The following is a 6,000-nucleotide window of genomic DNA, read 5'->3' on the forward strand; positions in this document are numbered from 1 at the left end:
ACCTTAGCGGATGGCTCTGAAGGTCTTTTAGAAAGTAAGGACTCTCTCTCAGGAAAGATTCGAGAAGTGAATCATTTCTATGGATTGAAGAAAACGGGGAAACTGAACCAGGAAACTATGGGAATAATGAAAATGCCTCGATGTGGATTTCCTGATGTTGCTCACTACAGTCTCTATCCAGGAAGACCGCGTTGGAGGAAACCATTTGTCACATACAGTAAAGAATTCTGGCAGCCGATCTCTTTCTATTTTCGATTTACAAACAAAAGCTACAATGGTAAAACCATGTTTTTCTTTCCGCAAGGGTAGAGAACTATGTGCCTCAACTAAGCTATACGAAGATGGAAAATGCTGTGAGTGTTTAGCAATAAGCAATCCCACTAAATTTTGTCAGAACCCATAATATTGAAGCTAATATCATGATTTCATTTGAACCACGTGGCACGTTAACTGTTCTTAAACTTGTTGCTTATTTGCAGGGAGGTAACTTATCTTCTAATATTTTATTCATTTTTGTTAAATCTGTGCCATCGCTAAGACCACTGCCAATTTCACCTCTTTAACATTGGCTGAATTTACCCCCATCTCAGCTCATCTGCGGCTGAAACCCTTGTTCATGCTTTTGTTACCCCTGGGCTCAACTATTGCAACACACTGCTGGCTGGTCTTCCACATTCTACCCTCTGTAAACCTGAGATCATCTAAAACTCTGCTGCCCATGTTTTAACTCAAGCAAACCCCATTTCCCTATCACCCCTCTGCTCACTGACCTGCATTGGCTTCCTGTTAACCAATGCTTGATTTTAAAACTCTCATCTTGGTTTTGAACTTCCTCCATGACCTCGCCCTTCCTGTCTCTGTAATCTCCTCCTAACTCCACAACCCTCTCAGATATGTGCATTTGTCTAATTTTGGCCTCTTGAGCACCCCTCCACTTTTATTTTCTCCACTATCAGTGGTCATGTCTTCAATTGCCAAGACTCAAAGCTCTGGAATTCCTTTCCTACACTTGTCTACCTCACTCTTTCATTTTCCTCCTTTTGGATTCTCCGTAAAACCCACCTCTTTGACCAAGCTTTTTGTCATATAACCTAATATACCTTCATGTGGCTCGGTGCGATTCATTGTTTCCTGCCAGTAATGTGAAGCAGCTTGGGACATTAACTTAAAGATGCAATCTAAAATTACTTTCTTGTTGCTTAGAGTGTCAGCTGTGTCCCAATAGGCAGCATCCTTTTTTAGATTTTAAAGTTTATTTATTAGTCACTTACATTAGTAGGCTTATATTAACACTGTAATGAAGTTACTGTAAAAATCCCCGACTCGCCACACTCCAATACCTGTTCGGGTACACTGAGGGAGAATTTAGCATGGCCAATGTACCTAACCAGCACATCTTTCGGACTGTGGGGGGAAGCTGGAGCACCCAGAGGAAACCCACAGAGACACGGGGAGAACATGCAGGCTCCGCACAGATAGTGACCCAAGCTGGGAATCGAACTCAGGTCCCTGGCGCTGTGAAGCAGCCGCTAACCACTGTGCCACCATGCTGCCTTGCTTCTGCATTGCAATTGGATTCTGGGTTCAAGTCCCGTTCCAGACCTTGAGTACAAAAATCAAAACTGACTGTCCAGTTCAGTGCTGAGTGAGTGCTGCACTGTCAGAGGTACCGTTGTTCAGCTGCGACATTAAACTGAGGACCATCCACCTGCATTGGTGGATGTTAAAGATACTGTAGCACTATTTTGAAGAGGAGAAAGGTGTTATCCATGGTGTCTTTTTTTTAATGTTCTTTAATGAAATATGGGCGTTACTGGCAAGGCCAGTATTTATTGCCCATCCCTCATTGCCCTTCAGAAGGTGGTGGGTGGGCTGCCTTCTTGAACCGTTGTAGTCTATAAGGTGTAGATACACCCACAGTGCTGTTTGGGAGGGAGTTCCAGGATTTTGACCCAGTGAAGGAATGGCAATGTAATTCCAAGTCAGGGTGGTGTGTGATCAATATGGTATTGATTTGTCCAATATTTATCACTCAATTGACATCACAAAAACAGATTAACTGGTCATTACTGCATTGCTATTTGCACATATACATGTCCTACATTACAACCGTGACAAGCCTTCAGAAAGTATTCAAAAATATAAATGCAAGTCTTTTTTTCTTGTTTAGTAGAACATGCAAGGTTATGGACTAAATCTATTTGAAATATAGTTTTGTCAATGTTTTGACAAAGGGTCATCTGGACTTGAAAGTTCAACTCTTTTCTCTCCTTACAGATGCTGCCAGACCTGCTGAGATTTTCCAGTGTTTTCTCTTTTAGTTTCAGATTCCAGCATCTGCAGTAATTTGCTTTTAAACAGTAATTAGAGTTGCAGTAGGTAGTCCCTTCATCCACAATCAGTCAAACCTATCTAAACATTCAACCACATGAGGTGTTCAGTGCCAATCAACTTCTTGTGATCTCTTCCATTGGTGTGAAAACCATTCGGGCTGATTTTCAGCATGCACTCGCCATCAGAGAGAGTGGCAACACGGCTGCAAAATACGATGGGAATCAGGAAACGCCTTTCTTACCGGCGAGATTACATTTCCTGCCCCTCGCCTCATCGGTGACATCATGAGGTTCATATCCACAAAGGACAAGAACCTAACTTTAATATCTTTGCATACATTTTAATGTCATTACACAGCCACATGATCTGCCACATCCTGTCCTTTCGTCTGCCTTTCTATTCTTCTATTCTTCCTTGGTGCTTCTTGAGATATTGGAATATCTCAGGTTGTTTTGTATAGTGTCTCTCTATGTTGGCCTCTTAAAAGTTGTCACACGGGGATACCCGAGCGCTGCAATTCTTCCGATCGACAATCAGTATCTTCAATCAGTCCATTTTATTGCACGTGAGTCATATGACCATTCGATTCTGAGATTACTAATAAAATAAAGAACCAATTCCATGCCATGTATGAAATAATGGAACAATACCATACGTCCAGACAAAAGAAAGCCTTTTTCTACAGAATGGAACATATCTTGGACAATTTATCAAGATTTCAATCTTGCCCACATATAAATTTACTGTCGCGGTGTCCATATCGTGCAATGTGCAGAATATATTAATGAGAATTGGTGCATTTACCTGAAGCAATGCTATCATCTGCACAGAATGGGATATTTTCCTGTCAAATTAACAATAATGCATGATGCTATTTAGATAAAATTTATACTATTTGGTTTGCTTAATAGTCTTGTTGGGATCACCTATAGGATGTTAACACTTAATTTTATAATTGCTACTATTAATGTTAATGGCTTATGCTGCATACATGTCAGATAATATTTGTAAACAAGGGCAAACTATCATCTCACTCAGATTTTTTTCTGGGATTGTTTAATGAGTTGATTGGTGAATCTTGAAAGGGGAAAAATATGATGTATGATTGAGTGAGAGGGTTAAAATGGGAAGTGGGGAGTAAGAGGCCCAGAAACAGGAGAAACACCAGGGCCTGTGCTTTCTCTCCCTAGCCCTGATTATCGAGTATCTGAACCTTGAGAAAGTGGAATCACTTTTGATAGATAAAGTTGCCATTCGGCCAATAGGGAGAATACATGGCATTAAGGGTGCAGCTTGTTGTGATATCACTAAATATGCTAAAAGGTAAGTGAAGACGGGAATGGGCTAATGAACTTTGTCACACTTAAGCATTAAGACCCGAACTCTGTGATTTTGTTGGAAACACTGCAGAGTTCATGTTTTCGTCAGAGTTCGGTGTTTTTCATGTCTGTACCAGATAAGAGGAACAGCTATTCTTGCTGTCTCCACTTATTATTCAGGAACGCGGTTAACCCAGCTCGAAATCAGCTAAACAGTCTCCATTTTCATGTACCTTTGTTTAACATGATGGAGTTGACATGTATGCCTTCTGTGATCATATAACCATAGATTCATATATATATTCATCATATGTTATTCATCTTATACTGATATAAAGTATTATACAAACTTGTATGTATATCAGTTAACTTGTTTGTGCAAAACCTGTGATGTTGTTTCAAGGCTATAAATGACGAACGATCGTGGCCTTAGAGATTGAACAAACTACGCAGAGGAAGATACTGCTGATGCAACAAGAATCTCACCATGAACATGACATCTTAGAGAATTGCAATGTAATGAGGGTGGGGCCCGGGACATATATAAACTCTGTTCTTACTTGTCTTCGATGAGAAGGCTGGGGGTCCACTGTTAGGAACCTCACTTCTCCCACAATTGTGAAAATAAACCTGCACTTTGATCCATTAATAGTGTCAGGGTTTTCTTTACCTACAACAATTGGGGGCTCGTCCGGGATAATCTGTTTACGGCCCGGTTGGATGGCCACGACCGGGAAACCGGAATAGATTATCGAACTTTAAATAGAGTGGGTCAAAATGCAGTGCGTAATCATCTGTGATAAGAGTGTGTGATGTTCAGACGTGAGTGAGATAGAGACTATCTGCGTGATCGCCGGAGTTTGAAGGAAAAGCCTTCATGTGTAAGAGTTAGAAGGAAAAGCCTTCTGAGGAGAAGCCGGCTTAAATAAATATATAGTATAAGCGGTGGTACGGAGGGATCTGATCACCCCTTACAGGTATCACCGGACTCCGATAAGAGCGACCTAGGAGGGGGAGAGCGAGAAAGGAGAATAAGTCACTCCAGGTGGTGAGTATAAACTTATCAGTGTTATGGCGGAACAAAGACAGTAGGGACCCCCGGGATCCCTGATAAATGAATTTATGATTAAGAGGGACAGACTCATAAAACAGATGATAAAAGGGGGGTGGGATTTAGACCATCTGCTAGACCAACAATGAAAATGGTTGGAAAAGGAAAAGAAAAACAAAACTAAGAAAATTGGAGTTCTCTTAGTTCATCAATTGGCCGGATTAATTGAACAGGTTTCAGTCTCGGGTAAGAAATGGGCTGATGTCAAAGAAAAAATTAAAATGTTAAACAACAAAGGGGTGAAAGAGCCTCCGAATTTGGGGAGCGACTCTTTAGAATATACCAAGAATGTTGGGGAGTACCCGAAACTGCCCGAACAGATAGAGCCTTTTTACAAGCATTTAAAGATGGGCTGTCGCCAGCTCACCAAAAAATCCTTAAAATGGGAGTTCTCAAAACCCAGACTTATGATGAATTAGTGGAATGGGCATCTGGAATTAGAGATGGACCAGATGAGAAACCATACCTACAAATAAAACAGGAAAATGTTCGTGCAAACAGTGGAGGAGCTAAACCAAGGGGTGCGTGCCATAATTGTGGGAAACTGGGTCACTTATTCAGGCACTGTAGGGCTCCAAAGAGGGGTAGTGAAGTCTGCGAAATGGCAGATAATGAAGGACGAGGGGATCTGCAGGTCCTTTCATTGACGTGTACTTATCAAAGAAAAAAGCATTAATAAAGAGGATGCAAAAGGATGGCTCGGATACGTCTCAGATCTTAGAGTAGCAGAAAACGTGGATATATAAAGAAAAGAGAAACGAGGCAAAGAAGATAGGAGTATTGTTAATGCATCAGTTAGCTGAACTAATTGAGCAAGATAAAGAAAAGATTAGAGAGTTCGAATTCCGAATCAGAGAATTGGAGAAACGAAACCAAGTCTTCGAAGAAAAACAATGGAGAGGGGAAACTGTTCCTCTACCTCCTGATGAGTCCACACAGGGACCAACCGCTCCTCCAGAGGAGTGGGAAGTGCTAGAATACAACTCAGCACCAGTAACCCGGAGGGGAACTGGTGTGCGGCCAAAAGCAAAATTATAAACCCGTCACCCAGTGTAAAACAGAGATTCAGAGGTGAGATTCAGAGAGTATTAGGGAATGCTCCCACTTATTGGAGCAGAATTACCACAATAAAACAATTAAGAAGAGGGATCAGTGAATGTGAGAATCAAAGGAAAGATAAAGAGGTATCTGGCTTGCCAATGTTGTTCCAAAATCCCGATACGAATGAACAGGAGT

The sequence above is a fragment of the Mustelus asterias genome, chromosome 10 (genome assembly GCF_964213995.1).
Source record: "Mustelus asterias chromosome 10, sMusAst1.hap1.1, whole genome shotgun sequence".
In the NCBI taxonomy this organism is placed as follows: Eukaryota; Metazoa; Chordata; class Chondrichthyes; order Carcharhiniformes; family Triakidae; genus Mustelus; species Mustelus asterias.